This window comes from Dasypus novemcinctus, chromosome 9, assembly GCF_030445035.2.
Source record: "Dasypus novemcinctus isolate mDasNov1 chromosome 9, mDasNov1.1.hap2, whole genome shotgun sequence".
Classification (NCBI taxonomy): Eukaryota; Metazoa; Chordata; class Mammalia; order Cingulata; family Dasypodidae; genus Dasypus; species Dasypus novemcinctus.
The window spans coordinates 9,911,672-9,935,365 of record NC_080681.1 but is presented as its reverse complement, the minus strand read 5'-3'; the positions used below and the strand labels follow the sequence as shown (position 1 = coordinate 9,935,365).

At 35.2% G+C, this 23,694-nt stretch overlaps 1 protein-coding gene and 1 pseudogene across 3 annotated transcripts in view; one reads left to right on the top strand and one right to left on the bottom strand.

Moving 5' to 3' along the window:
- Window positions 1-23,694, top strand: part of MAGI3 (membrane associated guanylate kinase, WW and PDZ domain containing 3) — a 306,230-nt gene that overhangs the window by 147,558 nt on the left and 134,978 nt on the right. The window lies entirely within an intron of this gene.
- Window positions 2,027-3,341, bottom strand: LOC139439540 (coiled-coil domain-containing protein 71-like; annotated as a pseudogene).

Genomic DNA, 23,694 nt, shown 5'->3' with positions numbered 1-23,694 from the left:
ATTGCATTTACTTGTCATGTCTCTTTGGTCTCCTTTCAACCAGAATAGTTTCCCAGCCTTTTGGAGGGAAGAGGAGGGTGAATTTTCCTTGGCATTGAGATTTTTAGATTCTAGCCCATTTGTTTTGCAGAATGTTCCTCAGTTTGTAAAGAATACATCAAGAAGCCACGTAGGGGAGTGGGTGTAGCTCAGTGGTAAGCACCTGCTTTCCACATATGAGGCCTTGGGTTCAATCCCTGGTACCTCAGGAAAAAAAAAAAAGGAGCCATGTGGTCAGTTTATCTCATTATTGATGATATTAAGTTTGGTGATTTGATTATGGTGAAAATGGCTATAAATATTGCAATGTCTAAATTAGTTCATATGCCTTAAGTGATGTGTCATTGTATCTCTTTCTTTAAAATATAAAACTCCGGGGAGCAGATGTGGCTGAAATGATTGAGCACCTGCTTCCCACTTGGGAGGTCCCAGTTTCGGTTCCTGGTGCCTCCTAAAAACAAAACAAAACAAAAACAAAGAACAAGCAAAGAAACGAGAAAACCTACTCAGGGAAGCTGATGTGGTTCAATGATTGAGTGCCAGCTTCCCACATATAAGGTTCTGGGTTCAATCCCCAGTATCTACAAAGCATAAAAAATAAAACTTGGCAGAAACTCAGATCATTTTCTAGTACTAGAGTGTTTCAAAGGGAAGGATTCGTAAGTACAGTTCACATTTTATCCATGGGCCACTGACAACTCAACATGTCCTCATACAACTCTATTTTATTTAGAGGACTCTCCTTTTGAATTTTGATTGCTCAGGGAGAGTTTTTAATGAACAAACTTATTCCAGATCTGCTATGTTAGATTAACTATATCTTAAAAAACAACAGACATTTATATTGAAAAGAATCATCACAGTTTTCTAGGTTTTCATAGGAATTAGTTCTTTCAGAGTACCTCTTAGACTACATTATCTGGATGTAGATGTTCCATTTACTTTAAGAGATGCAAAACAGTTGTACCCAGTATAACTACTAAGAGATTAGAAAAATACAAAATACATGGACTAAAACCATGGAGATGGAAATTTTCTTAAGTCCTATTGGTCAGGCCCTAATAAAAATTGAACAATAGAGCAAGCCCCATAAGCTTTTTTAGAAATTCAAGATGTTTTAGCTTATAGACTCTAAAGAATGTGTTGCTTTTGTTTTTGTTTATAATATACTATACTTTTCTTTAATGCCAGTTTATAATGCATATTTGAAGTCCATAAGTCTGTGAAGGTAAGATATGCATAGTTGGAGCTAAATCTGATTATGATCATCTGTTTATCCAACACTAATTTAACAATTAATTTAAAGTTTGTGTTCATTATTAGGGATGTAAAGTATGTTTTCTCCTGGAGCTTACAGACTAATAGAAGAGACAGAGATGTAAACAAATATTCATAGTGAACTCTGTAATTAAACTAAACATAGAAAATAGTACAAAAGCACAATGGAGAGCTCTACTAATTCTGCAGTATTAATATGGAACTATATTATGATTGCATAAATCAAGACAACTGACATCATTATACCTCCTGTGATTCATAGAGGTTTTTGTCTTTGGCAAAAAATTGTGCTATAAGACATATCTAGGTTTCCTTAAATATGATAGATAAATCTGCCTAATGGTTTCGAAGCTTTTAGTGGTTAAAATCTTTTTGAACTTTCCATTTGTGTACCTTTTAGAATTTCACAGAATGGGCACACTTCTGCCTTGAGTGAATATGCGTTTTGTCTTTATTTTGTTTTTGTGGAAAGGTGTAAAACATGTTTGATGCAACAGTGGCCATTCCACTGGAAGAGTAACAAGTCACAGTGCATTGCACCCTGAGGACACCCCACCAGCCCTCCCAGCCCATCCCCTCCAGTCTTTGAAAGGAGGCTGGTAGCCGCCAGGGTCCTGGAGAGGCATGCGGAGTCTTTTGGATTGTGGGGTCCACGGGCATTGCACACCAGCAGCTGGGAGCTGTCTCTCAGTCCTTGCTGTGTGAGGAGTCAGGGTATGGAGTATGGCAGCAGCGGCTGGAGCCGGATCACGGGGGACAGGTTCACACGGAGGATCCGTTGAGCCTGCTGCCGTACCTCATCATCTGAAGACTTCCTGTCCGCCTGGATGGCCCGAAACTTCAGCAGCTTTGCTGTGGCAGGCCTTAGCTGCATGTCTTAGGCCAGGACGCGTTCTTTTCCCAGGAGGAAGCTCCTTTGCCTCCTCGAACCTTTCCCGCTTGTCTCCCACATCTCAGGGTGGCTCTTCTGGCCAGTCCTCGCAGTCCTGGCCTGAAGATACCCCTTGGACCTACCTCAATCCCTGGGCAGGGCTGAGGCACCTTGGCCCTAGTCCATGCTACTTGGTCTTGGCCTTAATCTCCACCACTTGGCTTTGGCCTGGGCCTGGGCAGCCTTGGCCTGAGTCTGAGCCATTGTGACTGACGCAGTCTTGGCCAGTGTTCGAACACCTTTACCTGGGTAGGAGCAGCTTTGGGCAGTGTTCGAATTGTCTTGGTACCCAGGGCAGAGCTTCCTTTTACTTGTGAGCCGCTGAGTGACCCATTGACTTTGTAGGTCTTGCTCTGGGGCACAAAACCTTGTCAGGGTCCAGCCCTGCGGACTTTGTGACTCAGATATTTGGGGCCCTTGTTTGTGGTTTTTCTGGGAACCCTGGGCCCAGGATTCCCTGAACCTTTTTTACAGGTTCAGGGGAGAGTCCTCAAGGGAAAGCTGCAGTGACTGTGCCTTTGGCTTGGCCTGCAAGCAGGGCATGGGGATCTTCAGAATGATGGAATGCCGCATGGCAGGGTAGACACCTGGTAGCGGTGGGTGGGAAAGCCCACTGCTGCACCCCAGGCCTGGCTAGAACTTGACTGCTTCAGGGAACTCAGCAGCAGGTTGGTGGTAGCATGCTTGGTAACGGTTGGTGTGGACGTGTTGGCCAGCCTGCCAGAAAGTGGCATGACGAGAAGTGTAACCCGACCTGCAGGCAGGTTCATGCAGTTCCAGGAGCATTAGCAGGTCTGGCAGGAGGTGATGTGGCACCTGGGGTAGGGACGCGAGCTTGCAGCTTCATCTGCTTGGAGGACTGGCTGTGCACGAACTGGAGCTACACACATCACAGCTGTGCAAGACAGTGGGTTGGAAGCCATCATCCTGCAGGCCCTGCAGGAAGGCCATAGCTGGGCCACTGTGGCCTGAGATCTTGACTCATAGGAGTGAAGACAAGTAGTGCCTCCTACGGGGCTTTCTTCCCTGCGGTGGAGATACGTGACCAGGAGTGCACAGCTTTCCTCTCCATATGATGCACCATCAGGCTCATGGCATCAGACACTGCCTATCTGCCATATTTGTGTCCACAAATCAGCATTAGCAGCAGTGCTGCAGAGACCCACTGCGCCAACCTGGCCGCCTGGTGTGTTCGGGAAATATGCAGTTCTTTTTTTTTTTTATGATTTATTTTATTTATTTCTCTCCTTGCCCCGTTCCCTCCATTGTCTGCTTTCTGTGTCCATTCGCTGTGTGTTCTTCTGTGTCTGCTTGTATTCTCATTAGGCAGCTCCTGGAACCCATCCTGGGACTTTCCAGAGTGGGAGAGAGGTGATTATTCTCTTACTCCATTTCAACTCCCTGTTCTGCTACATCCTCTTATTTTCTCTCCTCTGTGTCTCCTGTTGCAAAATCTTGCTGTGCCAGCTCTCTGCATCAGTCGGCACTCCTGTGCGGGGGTGGCTTTACACTGGGTGGCGTTCCCGCATGGGCCGGCATTCGTGTGGGCCAGCGTACCATATGGGCCAGCTTGTCCTCACCAGGAGGCCCTGGGCATCAAACCCTGGACCTCCTGTATGGTAGACAGGAGCCCAATTGGTTGAGCCACATCCATTTCCCTGCATTTCTGATACATCAAAATTTTACAGTTTTTCCTCAGCATTTTGTTTATATTTATTGATCTGTTGATTTATCAGTATAATCATGATTGCTTGTTATTAGGGATTCTTTCACCTATATTTTTTATCACATTGAACCAATTTTCAGTTGTTTATATTTTCAAGATGCTTAAAATTTTGTGTTTATCGTTTTCCAAATTTTTGCTCAACCTTGGCATAGTACTGATTACTGGAGAACGTTGGGCCTTAATAAGCAAATACATTTACAGGCTGGATTTTAATTTTTTTTAAATTAATTTTTATCTAGGTTGGATTACCCTTCAAGATACGTGATATATTGTCTGAAGTTTCTTAGGTCTCTTATAATATATGCATTGTGTTGCCTGAAGTGAATATTGTATTACCTAGGTAAATCAATAGTATTAGAGCTTGATTGAACCAGATTCAGAAAACAGTGCTAAATCTTCATTTTCCCAATACTGTAAATGTCCGTTTCAGTCCTCAACTTGGTTAACTTCTTTAATTTGCAGTTACCCTAATTAATACCTAATATATTCACTTAAAATAGGTTTTGAGTAGCATTTTCACTATATAGTAATTTTGTCTCTGTAGATATCTATATATTCATGTATATGTATATGCATTTATATACACATTACTTTTCTGTGGCTTTTAAGTCTGAAGTTATGTTTTCCTTATTTTTTAAAGTTTCTAATACTTAATATAAAGGTGATATTTATTGGAAGGAAGGGAGAAAGAAAATGTATAATCTTCAAGTACTAGAAATGTCACAGTTAAATTATTAAGTCTAATTTCCACTCTCTTATAGTTGCTCAGTTCCATTATTTCAACAGGAATATATAAGATATATGTGACTCAGAATGAAATGAATAGAAATTTCTTGAAAATGGAATGGTTATGGTCTCAAGGCTAGTAAGCATCTCATTACTGGAAATGAGCAAGCAAGGATTAGATGGTTCTTTCATAGTGATGTTGAAGAAGAGAGGCCCTATAATGGACAGACGTTCAAGGAGACACCTCGTATCATTTGTCTTCAAATCTCTGTGAAAAGTCTGTTTAATAGTAAGAATGTCAAGATTTTACAGTGTAGTAACTACCACATATTTAAAAAAAGGGAGTTAATACCGGAAGTTTAAAGAGGAGTTCTCATATTCTATGAGGAAGGAAGGAAGAAACTTTAATATTCAAGTGTATATCACCCTCTAAAACAGGAAATCTAGAAGCTGGACAAGAAAAATTAATTTTGCTTAATGGCAAAAGAGAGCATAAGCAAAGTTAATAGCCCATGGCAAATTTGAAAATCAAATATTTGCTACAGAGATATCAGATAAAGGGACTGAATCTATAATATACAAAGAGCTCTTACAATTTGATAAGAGAACAAACAACCCAACAGAAAATGGATAAATGATATGAATAGGCAATTTCAGAAGAACAAATTCAGATGATCAATAATATTTCAAAAGAATTTCAGACTTATTAGTAGCCAAGAAGCTCAAATTAAAATAAGACCACAACCATCACTTTGCATCTTTCAGATGGGCAAACACTGAAATGATCAAAAATACCTGTTAATTGGGGGTGGGATATATAGAAAAGGTATTTGGATACATTGCTGATGGAAATGTGAGTTGTTAGTACTTTTTTGGAAGGCAATGTGGCAACATCTATTGAAATTGAAAATACTTATACTCCATGCCCCAGTAATTCCATTTCAGGAAATCTTTCCCTGAGAAATAAAAGTACCGATTGCACAAGGATGTTTATTTCAGCACTTTTTTAAGATCTCAAAAATTACAAACTGAATAATGCCTATTAATAGTGGAATGGAAAAATACATTATAGTCTATCATAACAAGATATTATTGTGACTTATATAGAGAGATGGGATTTTGTTGTTTGTGATGGAAGCCTTTGGAGGGTTATGAGCAGGACTGTGCTATTATAATCTGGTTTTAAGGAAGATCATCCTGGCTGCTGTGTGGAAAATTGTCTCTAAGGAAGAGGAGAAGCAGGAAAGGACATTACAATCTAGTGTGGGTTCAATATGATAGCGGCTTGATTAGCATGATAGTAATGGAAGTAGAGAGAAAGGGATCAGATTTCAGATACATTTTGAACGTTGAAGGAATGGAGCTTGAAGAACATGAAAGAAGGGGCTGATATATTTCAATTGGGTTTACTTTGAAACCACACAAAGTAAATATTTTAAAATTTGAAATACTTTGGTGCTCTCTTCCTTAATTATAAATACAGAACCCTTTATTTTAGGATATTAAAAAGTAGAGCAGATAAATTAAAAGGGCTGTAGTGATTAAAATTTATTTTTCCTGTATATTTCAAAGCAATCACAAGACCCCTCCAGACTTTATAATTTATTTTTGATAATGGTTATAGATCAGTGTTTTGCCTTTCATATTCTCTTATGACTTGGTTTAGCCCACAGTCTTGTATTGCTGTAAAGGAGGTTAATTGGTTGAGGTTACAGAAACCGTTCATTGTTTACCATTTGCAAATTATTGGTTTAAGTGTTTTTGTATTTTAGATCCTTTCATCCTGAACAACTTTATGAAGTAGCTACTATTATTATTCCTGTTTTACATATGAGGAAGCTGCTAGCATGTGGGTTGTTTCAGTGGTATCAGATAAATTCAGCACCTAAGCCTTCTCAGCATGGCTCATAATAGTTTATGATAGATCCTCTCCCCTGTTTGTGAGGGGATATCATTTATATTTTATTTCATTAATCTTTCTTATTCTTAGATTTTGCATGATGTTGAAAAATTGAATAGAAGATTTTAAGGTCTGTGATGCCTTATAATTATGGCACCTGTAAATTTTGCCTTTTTAACATTATTCTTTCAACTTTGGATATTGTGGATTTTTTTTTTTACATACCATTCAAATGTCTTAAAAATTAGCATGTTTTAAAATCTAAACTGTGTCTTGTAGATGACATCTCACATTTAGAAGCTATACAAAATTTTTCCCATAGATAATATCTTGATTTTGATGCACAAAATACAGTCACGATACTCATTTGTCTTTTTATCCCCATTGCCCAGCACAACGCTTTGCACTCAGCAGATGTTTAGTAAATGTTTGCTGAATGACTGAGTGGAAAGAAAAGGTTCTCTTTGTAACACAGTCTCGTTTCCATGTACTAAAGATGGGTTTGCCCCATGAGACAGGGAAAAAGGGCTGTTGACTGCCCCAGTTTAGCCACTCCAGTAGAAAGAAAGCTTCTGTCTCCCATTTTCACACTGCAACCTTAGAGAAGAACTCTGGTCCTTTTAGGGTCATATGCCTACCAATTGGACCAATCAGTACTGCAGAGGGTATTATGTCTGGCCATGCTTCTTCCTTCTAAAGACCAAGGAGGCAGATTCCATTTTAAGGAAATGTTTGGTGACCTTGAGCAAACCAAAATGGCAGCTACAATTGCCCAGCACATATTATTAACTAGAATATAAATTTCAAATATAAGTTTCCTCTCTTTTAACTCCTGCTAGTTTATGAAAAAGTACAAGTTGAAAAGAAAAGAAATATGGTTTGTAGACACAGGAAATATATAACATTTTTGTTAACGGGAAAGAGAGACTCTCTGAAGCGACTGAAAGATGGAATTCTTAGGGATAAGCACCTATCTTTTCAAGTTTCCAATGGGGATATTAATCTCTATGGCCAAAGGACTAGAATCTAGATTGTTTTTGCAGGCCTTGCTCTTTTTTCCACTGTTTTCCTCACAGGTTTGAAAATCCATTTAAGGGGTATGTAAATGCTCTTTTAAGCTACCACAACTTCCTTTGTTTAGCTGAAATTGCTTAAAGGCCATTATCAGACTTTTCTGTCAGCCAGGCTTGTTCCAGATAACTATGGATGTGTGTGTGTGTGTGTGTGTGTGTATGTGTGTGTGAAAGACAGAAAGGAATTTGGTAGAGAACCATTTGGGAAATTGGAAAGGTGTGAGTGCTGATATGCTCTCCTCTCCCTTCATCACTGATAAGCATTCTTTGTTCCTTTAAATGTATCTATATCACATTATGGTGTATGCAAAAAGTATTCCCTAATGGAAGAATGGAGTCAAAGCAAAATGAAACATTTAAGCTTTATTGATCTGTGCTTATCCTACATTACCCCTCCCTGCTGTGAACATGACTGATGTTTTAAATAACCTTCAGGAGCCTTTGTTGGATGTTTTGATTGCTTTTTCAAAATAGGAAAACAATTATGCATAAATTGTATGAGGAAAATATTTTTCTTGATTTTTTTTCCTTCTAAAACTGAGTGGGAGGAAATGATACAAAGTGATAAATTATGGTATTATTTAGAAACAATTCATTTTAGTTTAGGCAACCCTAGGATTAAGCAAGAGGGTCTCTGTAAGGAATTTGCTGTTATGTTTGCTTACTCACTAAAACGTCTCGATATAAGGTTTTTTTTGTTCATAAATCATCATTTTGAGCTCTAAACATTTTTTCCAAGAAAAACAACAAAACCATAGACTTTAAAAAAACAAACAAACACTGATATTTAAAGGAAAATACTGTTTCTCAACTCTGAAGTGATGATTCTGTAGTTATTTTTGCCTTATTATTATGAATTTCTTCAGCCAAAACTACAGTAGTTTCAACTTGAGCCATCACTAGTGAATGCTACTCAATTATCTTTTCATATGAGTTTGTCGTTGCACATATGCAGTTTCTGTGGTATGAGCATGAATGTGGCATTATAAAAGTAATTCTTTAAGGTTGTTTATGAATAATATGTTCTGTAGCAGAATTACGGTCCCTGTTTATTTTCTCAATATAAAAAAATGCAATTACTCAGTTTTTTTTTTAACTAAACATCTGTAAATCATAATCTACTGCAAATTGTTTGTATTGTGTCTGCTATTTTAGTAAAGATACTTAATAAACATTTGATAAGCTGCTTCTACACATCACCCATAAGAACAATAAGCTTTTAGGAACAGAGATGTAAAATAAATTGAATCCTTGCCCTTGACTAAATTGTTTTCTTTTACATTTAGGATAATGTTATCTATTCCCATGAAATCTCAAGTGGACTTGTGTAAAGATGTACATGATTCAGATCACCAAATTTCTATTTGACCTTTTCAGTATTTCTTGAATCCATCTTTCTTTCACACTGTTATAATTTACCTGATTAAAAAAATGTTTAAAACTGAGTTCAGTAAATATTCCTGAAAAGAGTGGTCATATGCTAACACAAGTTGGGAAAGAATGAAAGGATAGTAATTTTTAACTGGTTTTAACTTATAACTGAATCTGTGTTTGTCCAAGTTATTTATCTGTTTTGTTTTTGCTTAGATATAAAATACTTGTCAATTCAGAGTACTGAGTGGATTACTCAGTGGTTTGTCAGTCAAAGCAGCTAGATTGAATGTGTCCAATCTTAGGGGGGAAAATAAATTTTTACACTGATTTGTTTGTTTTCCCTCTTTCAGCTAGTAAAAAACTGTACACATCAGTTGCACATTTAACCATAACTGTGACTGAACTTCAGTATTTGCTATGCAAATATATGGGTATATGCTTTTCATTTTTATGCTTCTAGGTGATTAGTTTAGAAGATTTTGATTCATGAAATAACAGGTGCTTCTCAGCCTCCACAAGGTAATTACAGGTTGATTACAATTTTTATGTTCTACTAGCCACATAAAAATAGTCTGGTCTCCATAAATTGTGGCATACTACATTGAATAAGTGTATTCATTCATGGGACATATACTTCTCCTAACCACCTGCCTCCCCACAAAAAAAAAGCCAAAACCTCTTTGCACACATATAGTGAAGTTAAATTAAATGTCATGAACGTCTTGAGGGGGGAAAAGAAAAAGAAGCCACCACAGCATCCAGCCTGAAGGGTGTATGTTAAAGAGCTGGGAGAAATTGCTCTTCCCTTTCCCAAGGCAGTGGAGCTAGTTGTCTCTGGCACCCATCATAGGACCTGGCACAGACTAGGTACTCAATATGTGTTTAAATAAATGTATGGGTGAGAGCTTAGATTACTTAAGTAACAGCAAAGGTGCTACCATTCCCACTTACCATCTGCCTAGTTTTTGCTAAACTATAGGGATATTCTCTTATCTCTTCCATCCTTTACTTGCACAAAGAGAATGAGGTTGCCTAGAAAGTTAATATATTGTTTTCTTATAAAATTATTTTCACTTCATTTCCTTTCACTACCTAATACAATGATAAATTCTCATGCTGAATTTTAAAGCCTAATCCGAAAAAAAGAAAAGCATTCAGAGCAAAAAACAAAACAAAACTACCCTGACTTGATCTTAGGATAAGACTAAATATGTGAAAATTATTCATATATATTTGTGGGTCTAAGGGAGTCATCATAAAAATAGTTTCCTATATGTCAAGTACTAGATTTTTAAATCAAAGTCCTATTTTGTAGATGTTTAAGCATGTTAATCTTCTGTTTGGAAAAGTAACTAAAGGCTTAAAAATGAAATAAGATCTCTTTTTCTTTAGTTGGCTTTAATTGTAAATTGCAGGCCTTGAAGAGAGCATAATTAACTATTACTGCAGTAAATACTTAAAGATCTAAATATTTTCTAGTGCTCTATTTGAAAATTAAGGAGAGAACTACTCTGTGAAGCCATCCACAGCTTTCTGTGTTCTCTTTTTTATTTTGTCTTCTAAAAATTATGTTTGTTACATTTGTAAAGAAGAGAAATGAAAATGTGCTTTTTGGGGTATAATTTTTAAGATTTTTAAAGCCCGTCCTTTTTATTCTGTCCTCTTCAGAGTTGACTGCTTAATGGTGATGCAAAACACATACAAACCTACTCTTGTAGTTTTCTTAAACCACACATTCAAACTCCAAACATAGAACATGCCTCCAGGGCAAAAAGGATGGTAAAGAATAGTACTAAAATATAAATTTTGGAGACCTAGAATGTATTAGAAAAGAATTTTCGTACTTTAATAAATTCTGAAATTTAATAGTGTTCTGGGTCAGTGCTTTAATTCCAACCTTTGCTTGATATTTAAAACATATACTGTGCATCTTTATAAGTATATATGATATGGATACAAGATAGCTTTTCAGATAGATGTTGATTTTACTCTTTAAATAAAAATTTGTCTTCTATAGAACTTCACGATGACAAAATTAAGGTATAGGAAAGAGAAAATCATTACTTGAATAAAAATAGCAAAAATTGTGGTCTTAATGCAAAAAAAAAAAAAACCTCTTAAAGGCCATTGATTTTGTTACGATAATTGATAGAAAGGTAATGTTTAGGAATATTTTGTTTTTGTTTGATAGGGCCACATTTATTGTAATGGAATCTGACCTGTAAAGTAGTGAGGCATGCGTTGATGTAGAGCTTTGAGAAGAGAAATGAAGACCAGGAAATGAGTTTTCACTATCTCTCCTCAAATTTATTTTTCTAAAAGTAGTAAAAAAAACTGTGTAATGTTAAAAACAATCAAATTTAGCAAATGATCAAGTTGTTAATAATCTCCAAAATTGGTCTGGCATTTTTTGAATACTTACTCTGTGCCAAATCACTGTGCCAACCTTTTACATGATCATTACTATGTCATTTAAATCCTTAAAAACCCTATGGAATAGATCGTATATTCATTAAGAGAAGGAGAGTTGGGTGCAAAGAGTTGAGTAAATTGCTCAAGACCACTTACCTAGGTAGTAAATAAGCTACAGAGGCAGAATTCAAAATCAGGTTTTGTCAGATTCCAATGCCCAAGCTCTTAACCGCTACCACAAAAACAAACTATTAGTTTTCAAGGGAGGGAATTTCCTCTTCAAGTTCAAGTCATCAAATTTTTAGCTAAAAAGACAGTATAACAATAATATTAAAGAAGAAAATTTAAATCATTCAATACATTAAATAGTAGTAACCATATATTTTTTATGTATATAAGCAGTGGGTTTCCATTGAACATTATAATTGGCCTCATACTTAATTTTAGTTTAGTAGCAGGGAAAAGCATAGTTGTTAAAAATCATATCTCAAAAAAGTTTTTTATGATTCCATTATATTTCTGAATATAGTATAATACAAGCATAATTATTTGTATCCTAAAACTTGTTTAATTGTATATTAAAGGGTTTCAACCATAATTAGAATAGTAAAATTCCTATCCCCATACTCATTCCCATTTATTAGTTGCCTACATTCATACTGTGACTTAAAAGTTTTGCAATGCACTGAATCTTTCTTTAGTTAATAGAATTGTTCCAAAGTAAAATTGCTATGAAGCTTGTTAGGTTTGATACATTTTCCAGTGATGGATAAAAATGTGTACTGTGTGTTGTCTCTAAAGAGATCTTAAATCTAACCAGCTCAATAAAAAGTAATTGTATTTATTTAGAATATTTATTTAATATTTTGTATAAAGTATGCTTATTCTAAGAGAATGTCAAGGAGGTTTTTTTCAGGCTTATTTATAAATAGAAATATGTAATGCAGGAAGCACCTGAGCAACTTTTGGACATACACTGTCTCCAAGTTTTATTTCTTTGGAGGAATGAGTAAGTTTGTTTCCTCCATTACCATCAGGTACACATCATTTTAGGAATAAAAAATGGGCATTGATGCTTTCTGATATCAGCCTAATCTTGTCTATGTAGACAGAAATAAAAGCCTCAGGAATTTTGGCTTTTAAAATGTATGTAATCTTGACGCTTTAAAAACCTCTTCTAGAGGTGTGTCTGCTGGGGTTTATATGAACTCTTCAGGAGGGGAGGAAATGAAAGTCCTTAAGAAAAACCCTATTGCTTTGGAGGCTGAGAGCTGGTTCCCAGCTTAAAAAGTGTGATTGGATTTCTCATCATTATCTTTTTGCTTCCTTGTCCCACAAGGGAAGGCTGGGTAGAAATAATAATTATTGTAAAATACAGTCCAAAATCTTAATAGATCCTATTAAATTTCTTTTTGATATGACTCTTTGTGGAAATGTGTTATATGTTTGGTAATTTTCATTATACTGAGATAATGGGACTATTACCTGATAAAGCACATTGTTTTGGCAACCTCCAAACCACGCCCATGTCTGATCATTTGCTATTAGGACTCCCAGGACTTGTTTGAACTCATGACTATGATTTATTACAATAACTACAGTGATACAAAGTAAAGTCAGTAAGGGAAAGGGTGCATGGGGCAAACCAGACCCTATCTCCAAATAGAGTCCACAGGATACCCCTAGCTCTCTAGCGATGAGACCCTGTGAATATGTTGTCTACCATGGAAGCTCATTAGACTCAGTGCCGGGTTTCTATGGAAGTGGTTACATGGGCACTCTTTGCCGACCTTGAACCAAGCCCCAAGGAAAAGCAGGTGTTTAGCATAAACCAAATGGTTTGTACAGTTTAGGCGCAGTGAGCCCTTCTTACATGGAAATGGTGGGAATCCTTCTGAAACCCAAGTTTCCAGCCCCTGGCCAAGGGTCAGCCTTGCAAGCAGGCCTTTCTAAGGATTGCACCCTCAGTTCTGCTCTTAACTCTTTTCTGCATCCTTGCAATATTACTTGAATGATTATGGATAAAATTTGTCTATTATAATTACCATCCTTTTGGAAGATGGTAATAATTTCATGCTAATTTTATGATGGCTAATATCTATGAATTGAAATAAATATAAACATGGTCAATTAGACTTTATTACTTTAAAAATGTAAACTTTTGGAACTGAAGCTATATTTATAGAAATTTAAAAATCACAAATTACGAAATGATTTCAGTATGAATTAAGATATTGAGACTTTATTTTCTTAGGTTCTTTACATGTAAATTAAATAAAGATTCTAAGTTCAGCAAACATATGCAGGTATGTTATACCTGTCTCTGTATTAGATACTAAGGATATAGAAATTAGCCAGATGTGGTTCCTGCCCTGATGAAGCCCATACTTTAGCAAAAGTGATAAAAATATAAACAAATAAATGTTGGTAAATTAACAAAGGAAACATTCTGTTTATTAAATTGCATTTTAATGGGGGTTGTAAAATACATTTCTTTGTGCTACTGTTTATGTGTTTGTGTATATTCTATGGACAGTATTCTGTAATCTTAAGGCTTTTGCGTCTTTGACTTTTTTAGCATCATGTTTTCTTCAGAGTTCAGGATTTTTGTGCTTTCTCAGAGAAGGAGGAATATGTTCAGTTATAGCTTAGCTGCGATAAACCATGTGCTGGAACCTAGTCATCCTTTAGCCTGCTTATTCTTACTTATTACACAAACACTCTAGCAATTGGCTTCAAGGAAATGTTTGCATTTAGTGCTAATCTTAATGTCCCAATACTAGTGGTATGATATTTTGAATTTTATTCAAAATTTTATATGAAAAGAAATCAGCTATCATTGTTTCCTATTTCAGCTATGTAAGCTGCCCTTTTATTCCCATTTCTGCTCTTGAAATTACTAAATCATTAATCAATTTTGCTTCCTTTCATGTCTTCCACTTCCTTTTTGATATGTCAGCCTTACTGTAGTAGACTTGGGATTTGTCTTCTAGACTTCATTCCTCCAAAATGGTTCTTCATTTATTGTATATTTCTTTGTAGTTACTTGTGTGCTTATCTTCACTATCATTCCTCTTGGATAAAGACTGTGCTTTTTGGTTTGGTGGTTTTTACCCAATTATACAACTATCTGTATGACTCTGAATGCATTATCACCTGTCAATGCCTCTGGCTACTCATCTATGAAATGGGAATAATAATAGTTTTTACTTCACAGGGTGCTTATGGGGAGTAACACATATAACTAGAATAGTGTCTGGCCCATAATAATCAATCACTCAATAAATGTTAGCTATTTTCTCCCAATCTTTTGTTGAAAAGTTCAAATCTAAGCAAACGGTAAGTCAATGAATATCCACATACCCTTCACTTAGATTCACTAATTTTTAACCTAGTCCAGATTTTCTTTCTCTCTCTTTCATGTATGTGTACGTATAATTTTTTTTAGCTAAACTTCTTAAAAATGAATTGCATATATAATGATACTTTGGCATGTATCTGCCAAGAACAAGTACATTCTCTATGTAATCACAATACCATTTTTACACCCAAGAAATGTAAGAATGAGATAATAAAATTATCTAATATACAGACTATGTTCAGATATCCCCAGTTGTTAAAAAAAAAAAAAGTCCTATTTAGCTTCTCTCTTTTTTTCCTTTTTCCTCTCTTTCTCTTTTTTTAAAAAATTTAGGACCTAAACAAGAATTTCATATGCTTAGTACTCTTGACTCTTCATTCTTTTTTTTTTTATTTAGACCAGTTTTCCTGGCTCTTTTTTCTTTTTTATGACATGGATTTTTTTTTTATGGAGGTTCCTGGGGCTCGGGATTGAACCCAGGAATCTTGGATGTGGGAAGCTGACGCTCATCCACTGAGCCACATGGGCTCGTTTTGTTTGTTGTTTTTGTTTTTTCAGGAGGTGCACAGAACAGAACCTGGGATCTCCCATTTAGAAAGCAGGCACTCAGCTTTCTTGAGCCACATTGGCTCTGTGATATTTTTTTGAGTCTAAGGCAGTGTTCTTTTAAAAACTGCGTGTACAAATTAAAAAAATAGCAGACTTTTATTTCCTCTCTATAGTATTCACTTAGCTATTAAAATTCAAAGTTTAAGAAGATAAAGGAATAATAGAGATATTTTGGGTAATATGGAAGATCATTAAAAACAAAATAAATCTTTGAGTAGAACATTCTAGAAGCTAAGATTTATTGGGGTTATAAAGAATATATGCGTGTGTGTATGTGTTAACACGCATGTGTGTGCTTAGACCAAGAAGGTTCTTTAATTTGACCAAGGCGCTAAGTTTTTCTGCTATATTTTGTTAGTTCTTCAGTATTTATTGAGCTTTTGCTAAATTGTCCCTGTTCAGGGTGATAAGGCAGGTGGGTGGGTGTGATAAGGGAATTACAGGATGCTTGAGAGGGGAAAATAAGAGCAGCTAACTTAAAATTGGGAGATCAGGGAAGTTTCTTCAAAGAAACAGAACTGAAGGATGTATATGATATAGCTGCACTAGGGGAGGGGGAAGAGTGTTGCAGAGGAAGCAGCATCGGTTTCAAAGCCCTGGGAACAAGAGAGAACCTAATGCTTGAGGAGTACAGGTATGGAGTATGGAAAGGGAACTCAGAAGTGACAGAGATGAGGCTGAAGGAGAAAGCTGGAAGCCTTTTAAATCATATTAAAAGGTTTGACAGCTATTCTGAGTTCAATAGGAAGCCATTAGAAGGTTATATCCAAAAGCAGAGGTACAATGTGATCAGATTTGTTTAGGAAAACCAACCTGGCTAGATTAGAGAACTAGGCTGGTAGAAGGGAGTCCAGATAGGAAGTTGTTAGCTTAATCAGATAAAAAGTGATGGTAACCTGGATTAGGATAGTGGCAGTTGAAATGGAGAGAAATAAATGAGTTTGAGAAATATTTAGAATATAAAAACCAACAGTTCTTGGTGATTGAGGAGCAGAAATAATATATTAGTGAAAGAAATAGACACAGCCAAAACACCTAGATTCAAATCCTAAAGTTGACCTTGTAAACTCTGGCAAAATACTAAACCTCTCTTTTGCCTTGTTTTCCTTACCTGTAAAATGAAGAGAAAACAATACTTATCTCATAGGATTGTTGTGAGGATTAAATGATTAATGATTACATATTAATATATTTATAGAGCTTAGGACAGTGCCAAGTATATAGTACTCACCACATGTGTTAACTATGATAATCATTATTGCAATTTATTTGTATTATTATTGACTTGATAAGTAAATGATGGTGAAAAAAAGCCAAGATTGATACCTAGGTTTCTGATTTGGGCACCTGAGGCGAACAATGGTGTAGTTCACTGAGAGATGGAACAATGATAGAAGAAAAACAGACTTTTTTTGTGGGAAGGTGATGAATTCAAATTTGGACTTGTTGAGTTTGGTGGAAACACTCAGTAGGCAGAAGAGTTTGGAAGTAGGAAGAATGATACACATTAAGGGTAACATTTTGGAAATTAAGTAGAAGATAAGTAATAATTACAGAAGCTGTGAGAATAGATACCGCCCAAATGATGAGCATGTAAAATATGGTGAAAGAATCTAAATCACAGAGACCATTCCCCATTCCATATTCTTTCTCTATCATACAACTGATCACATTTATTATAATTACTTATTTACTATTTGTCTTTTTGCTAGACTGTAAACTTTTTAAATGCACAGGCCGTATCTGCTTTGTTTATCATTCTTAAGCACTTGAATAGTCCATAGTACATAATGGGGACTAATAATATTTGATGGATGCACGAATGAATGAGTGGATGAACAAGTGAACTAATGAATGAATTAATGAAATAGATAAAGGAAAAAGATACTAATGAGAAAAAGGGTTAATCACTCAGGTTAGTGATTGAAATTGAATGGTTTGTTGATACTGTATATGCTAGTAAATAAAAAGGTCATTTATTAGTCTGTAGATAACTGGGAATATATTGATGACTCTCTTATCATGGGTAAACTTAAAAACAATAGATGATATAGCCTGGCCAAATATTATATTTATGGAGAAGTTGTGTTGATTTTGTATTAAAGTCTGTTACTATTTTTAAAATTTTTAGTAGTATATATACAACTCAATTTGTATATCTTTTATGCAAACCACTTTCAAGTATACCAGTATACAAGTATTTCAAGTATACAATTCTGTGGCATTGATTACATTCACAATATTGTTCTTCCATCATCAACATCCATTACCCTAAGTTTTCATCACCTCAGACACCTGCATCCACTAAACAATAACCCCAACTCCCCCACTCCTAGTAATAGTAATCTATTATCTGATTTTATAGTAAGAAATTTGGTATTCTAGATTTTTCATATAAGCAAGGTTATACAATATTTGTCTTTTGGTATCTGGTTTATTTCACTCAACATGATGTCTTCAGGGTTCATCTATGTTGTAGCACATATCAAAACTTTATCCCTTTTTTGTTGAATAATATTTCATTTTATGTATATGTCACATTTTATTTAATCATTCATCTGTTGATGGACACTTGGGTGTTTTTACCAGTTGGCTGCTGTGACTAATGCTACTACAAACAGTGGTGCATAAATCTCTCTTCAAACCTCTGCTTTTAATTCTTTTGAGTATATACCAAAAAATGGTCTTGCCAAGTTATGTGGTAATTCTATGCTCAACTTTTTGAGAAACTGAAAGGCAGTTATTTTTTGTTTGTTTTAAAATGTTGTTAAATAGGGAAGGAGGGGTGGTAAAAGCTGTGTTGCCTTTAAGAATGTAATGTTCAGGTCAAAAGACAAGGTATAAAACTTGGTGCTAATAGGTTTAGAAGACTTTCAGCATTCTATACATCTTATTTCACACTACCCTTTATGATTTTGAGTTTAGGTAAAGTAGGCCATGGGGAGGAATATTCTTCCTTTCATTGGGAAAGTTAGAAATGCTGAGAAGTCACCTTGCTACCATAGAGAAGATGTTGCTAACTACTGTCCCTGTTTTGATTCTGACCACAGGAAATAAAAATTATAGCATTAATTCCTAACTGGCAGAATGGGAGAGACTATAGCATGAATTCTCAAGTCTTTTGGTGAATTATGTGTCCTATCACCATCTGGATTTCGTATTTACATGTGAGTGAGCGAGCGTATGTGTGTGTGTGTGAGAGAGAGAAATGCCAAACCGTTTCAGAGTAAATTGCAAACTGCATGAGACTTCTTTCCTAAGAACTTTAGCATGTATTTCCTATTATACCTTATAATAAATTATCACACCTAAGAAATTTAACAGTAATATCTTAATATCATCTACGATCCAGTCCACACTCAAATTTCCTCAATTTTCACAAAAATGTGTTTTATAGATTTTTTTTTTCTTCCTAAACAGGATCTAACCAAGGTTCAAATGTTACCTTTGGGTATACTTCTTTAGTCTTTTTTATTCCAGAACATCTTTACACAACTTGGTGAGTGGGATTGGCGTTGACTTTTTAAGAGATGAGAATGTTCTAAATTTGATTGTTTCTTCATGGTATCACTTATCTTGTTCCTCCATTCCTTATAGTTCCAGTAAGTTAGAATTTAAGTCTAAAGGCTTGATTCTATTCTAATTAACCATTTTGGACAAGACTACTTCATAGGTGATATTATATACTTCATATTATATCACATCAGGAGGCTCTCTGCTTGTCCTACTATTAGCAGTAATGCATTTTGTTCTTTTCTGTGCAATAATATACTTTTCCCCTTTGAAATTAGCAAGTAATCTGTGAAGTTTCCTATCCAATTTTCACCAAATTGATTAGCATCTATTAATGATTCGTGCCTGAATTGATTATTTCATTGGGGTGCTAATTCTATCATTCCTTCCACATTTGTTAGCTGGCATTCTTAGGTAAAGAACTTTTCCTCTTCAGCTGGAGATGAATAACTGTTCTGTACCAAAAGACAGGGTAAATGCTTAATTCTTTTCTTTTAATTAGAAATTTTGAGAACAGGGACTTTGGTGTTACAGTCACCTCCTTTAGTTACAGATGAGCTCCTTTCCTCCCCACCCTCTCTTTTTAAAGTATCATTATAGACTCATGGATTTTTATTTATTCAATTTGTTAAAATCAATTATAGTCATTATTCTTTTTCAATGCTCAAAGTCTCCCAAATGACTAGTGAGAGACCCCCAAACTTTGCTCCAGTGTCTGATAGACTCCCTTAGTCATTATTTCCTTACTTTCTAGAAAAACATCATGAACTAAGTTCACCTTAACACTTTCCCTGCCCCAAACCTGGAATTATTAATTTCTCCAAAGAACCCCCTGGTTCCTTTTAGTGGAAAAGGATATTTAGAAAGCAAGACCTGGGCACCTTAAGTCATAAATTCTTATTAAACCTATGCAAATTGAACAAAGATTTTCTTAACCTTTTTTGATTTTGTTTTGTATCTTTTATTTTCCTTCTATTGAATATCTTGGTTCCTAATAATATTCACATAATGGAAAGTAGACTTGGCCCAATGGATAGGGCGTCCATCTACCACATGGAAGGTCCGCAGTTCAAACCCCGGGCCTCCCTGACCCATGTTTAGCTGGCCCATGCACAGTGCTGATGCACGCAAGGAATGCTGTGCCACTCAGGGGTGTCCCCCGCGTAGGGGAGCCCCATGAACAAGGAGTGCACCCTGTAAGGAGAGCCTCCCAGTGTGAAAGAAAGTGCAGCCTGCCCAGGACTGGCACTGCACACACAAAGAGCTGACACAGAAAGATGACACAACAAAAAGAAACACAGATTCCCAGTGCCGCTGATAAGGATAGCAGTGGTCACAGAAGAACACACAGCGAATGGACACAGAGCAGACAAGGGGTGTGTGGGGGGGAGATAAATAAAAAATAAATCTTCACATAATTTCTTATTTGATTTATCCTACAATATACATACAATAGGTTCAAAATTCAAAAACCAATATTGATAACACAGCTATTATGTGAAATTTGATAAGTCTTTGTAGTTTTTGTTGTCTTTAGAGTATGTCTCAATAATACTATTAGAGTACTATGTTCAAAAGTCACTTGAAATATTTTTTTGTCTTTGTATGATTATATTCCCAACTTGATATGCAATTAACTCATTCATTTCTGTTTGTTTTCAGTGTTAAGGCTTGCTTATTTAGAGTTTTAATTAATTTTATTCACTTGAATATATAAACCATTTATCTGGTTCAAAAGTCAAACTGTATAAAAAAAGTATACTTAGAAAAGTTTTGTTTCTATTTGATATCTCTACCACCCTATCTCTTTCCTTTGCTACCACTATCACTCCCACACACCTGTCTGCCATAAGTAACTATTTTTATTACTTTCTGATTTATCCTTCCAGTATTTTTATGTAAGTATAATTCAAACTGTTCTTATTTTTCTTCAACACTGGTTGTATCATTTTGTACTTCTGGTGGCATACCTAGTGAATTTGATGCCTGGAACAGATAATTTTGTAATACATCCCTCTTCTATTTATTTTCGATAGTAATCATGAAATAAGAAATTAATAATGGGTAGAAACTAAACATAAACATTAAATGTTTTCTTTTTTTGGATTTTGAATCATTCCAGTGAAAATAAATTAAAAACTTAAATATTACATTACATAAAGCAAAAAAAATGGATTAATACTTTTAAATTTTAAAATATTTCTGAAAAAAAGAAAATTATACCTATATATTAGTTACAGTTATTATTAATAATAATATAGTATCTTTTTGAGCTTTAACTTTTATAAATTTGTCAGTGATTTCATCAGAATCTCCTTGCAAGATTGTTCAGTAGACTGTATAACCAGAGTTTTCATTCCATCATCCCTTGTAGTTGATCAAAGGATATAATTATTAATTTAATTTCAAAAACTTATTTTCACATGGCACAACAGATATACAAATAGAAATTAGAATAAGGCTTAAATATGGATAAGTCTGGCAGAGATCATAAAAATCCAAATTTGTAATAAATTCCAGAAATTGCAATGTTGTCCATGTCTTTCTTTCCTAGGGATCCATTTCTATAGAGGCTTTCAAATGTATCAGCAGTCAGAAAATATCTTCACTGGAAAAATTGGTCTTAAACTTCTATTATATTTGGTTTTTAAAAATTCTGATGTTTTTCTTCATCTCCAAAATCCAGAGAAAATCACTGAATAATAGTGAATATTACTTTTCCACTAGTTTATAACTAGGCTTTTAAGTAAACATTGCCCTTTTGGTTTCTTCTCACAATGTAAGAACATCATCTTTTGTTGTCTCTCCTGACATTCTTCAAAAGTTGATTCTTTTTTCTATGAAAATGCCCATTTACTTGTGTTTTTTTTTTGTTGTTTAGTTAATGACCTTAACCATAGCTTCCATGCATGGTTCTTTAACATTTTCAAGTTTTGTGTTTTACTGTTCATTGTTCAAGGCTGATTCTGGCTGTCTGCAAATATTTTTGGGTCTGATTAACTTATCTAAAAAAGAAAAGAATGTAGAAATGTCATATAGCTGTCATTTTAAATATTGAGCCTATTGTTTAAATGCAGGAATGTGTAGTACCACAGGGATGAGAAACACAAACTGTACACTCAAAGGGAGCTTGAATATTTTAAAAAATTGCAAACTTAACTTCTGAAATAAATGTATGTGGCTGAGTCCATGTGTATCAGTGGCCAAACTGAGACTTCTCCAAATTAACATTCATGTAGAATTCAGTGTTTATTAAGAAATAAGTAATAAAAATGTGCTCATTTGAAGCTTATTATATATATATTATTAAAACTTAAAAGTAAAGCCCAGGGAATGGATGTGACTCAGTGGTTAAGCACCAATATCTTACATACAAGGTCCGAAGTTCAGTCCCAGCGCCAGTACCTCCAAGTAAAAAAAAAAAGTAAACCGTGCCAATTGTTCAGAATTTGGACAAAAGTTCATTTTTGGGGAGATTTTATCACTGACTTTGTTTAGAATTGCTGGCACATGATGATAAAAAGCAGATCAACTTTTAGTTTTATTATCGTTCCTAAAGTCTCTGTGGGCAATGTACCTCATTCCATGTAGGGACCTGAGGTACCCTGTGTCACTGAACCCATCAGCAGTGTCTAAGTGTCTGTTTCTCATAACCTCACCAACAGAGTGTGTCTGGTGTTTGGATTTTTGTCATTCTGATTGATGAAAAATGGTATCTCAGTTTTCCTTTAATTAGCATTTGTCTATGAGTAAGCTAAACTATCTTAAGTTTAAAGGTCATTGCTTTTCTCTTTCTGTGAACGGAACTGTCTACTCATTTCTTTTGCCATTTTTTCTAGTAGCTTCTTCACTTTTCAGTTTATAAAAGAAGAGTTCTATATTTAAAAATAAGTACTATTTGAAAGAAATTTGACTCAATTCATCATGCCTGTGGGAAGCCTTAACACACATTATGATATTTACAGAAATCATTCTTTTCCCATTTAAAGTGACTAATGCACGTTGTAGTCATACTGAAAAAATAACCTCATGTGTATTAGACTGATAAACCCATGTCTGATGAAGCAGTGCTTTTCAAATTGAAATCCGTTTTATCTAATACATTGGAATTCCTCATAAAATTTCTTTGAATATATACTTAGATTCTTAAATAATTTTTTAAACTGCTTCTACAAAGTGAGAGAAAACTGGTTATTTTAAATTTTTATAATATACTATAGTACAATAACAGATATGTAAGTATGACTGAACCAATTAGAAATCATTAATGTAAACAATCAAATCAGTTAAATTGTTTTCTTCACAGAATTGACTATGTAAATTAATTAAAATAAATATCACATAAATAGCCTTAATGCTTAAAGATAATTCATACTTAGATAAGAAAAAAGGCATAATATTTTTGTATCCTTGGTGTGATAGTTAGGCTATTGTGTCAACTTGGCCAGGTAATTGTGCCCAGTTGTTTGGTCTAGCAAGCACTGGGCTAACTGTAATACAAGGGCATTTATGGACTTTAGTCACCATTCACTTTACTGTGGTAAATCATAGAAAGCTGGTTATAATTACATCAGTCAGGGAGATTGCCATCAGCGATGAGTGATGCTTAACCCAATCAGTTGAATGCCTTGAGAGGGAAAGTGATTCCAGCATTGAGAGAGAATTTCCCAGCTTGCCTTTGGACAGCCAGCATCTCCGAGAACTCACCAAGAACCTTCATTGGACTTTCATTGCAGCCCCTGGTTGCAGACT